This window comes from Terrapene carolina, unplaced genomic scaffold (assembly GCF_002925995.2).
Source record: "Terrapene carolina triunguis isolate 2854851 unplaced genomic scaffold, T_m_triunguis-2.0 Scaffold97, whole genome shotgun sequence".
NCBI lineage: Eukaryota > Metazoa > Chordata > Testudines > Emydidae > Terrapene > Terrapene triunguis.
Genome location: NW_020664448.1, coordinates 10,556,431 through 10,556,845, shown reverse-complemented (window position 1 = coordinate 10,556,845; position 415 = coordinate 10,556,431). Strand labels below are relative to the sequence as shown.

Here is a 415-nt window from a genome sequence, read left to right as displayed (position 1 = left end):
CCAACACCTGCCTGCACCCCCAGCCACTGTCACCAACACCCACTGGACCCCCACCATCACTGCTGTCACCCACCTGCACCCTGAGCCACTATCACCAACACCCCCCTCCACACCCAGCATCACTGCTGTCACCCACCCGCACCCCCAGTCACTGTCACCAACACCCACCTGACCCCCGCCATCACCTCTGTCACCCTCCTGCACCCCCACCACTATCACCAACACCCACCCACACCCTCAGCCACTGTCGCCAACACCCACCTGCACCCACCTGTAACACACCCGCACCCTCAGCTGCCATCAACACCCACTTGCACCTCAGACACCATTTCTCTCACCCACCCATATCCCAGCCACCATCACCAACACCCACCTGCACCCCCACCACAACTGCTATCATCCTCCTCCACCCTCA

The 415-nt window shown here is 61.9% G+C and overlaps 1 protein-coding gene across 1 annotated transcript in view; it reads right to left on the bottom strand.

Moving 5' to 3' along the window:
• The window catches only part of CCDC83 (coiled-coil domain containing 83), a 29,921-nt gene that overhangs the window by 29,136 nt on the left and 370 nt on the right, over positions 1-415 (bottom strand). The window lies entirely within an intron of this gene.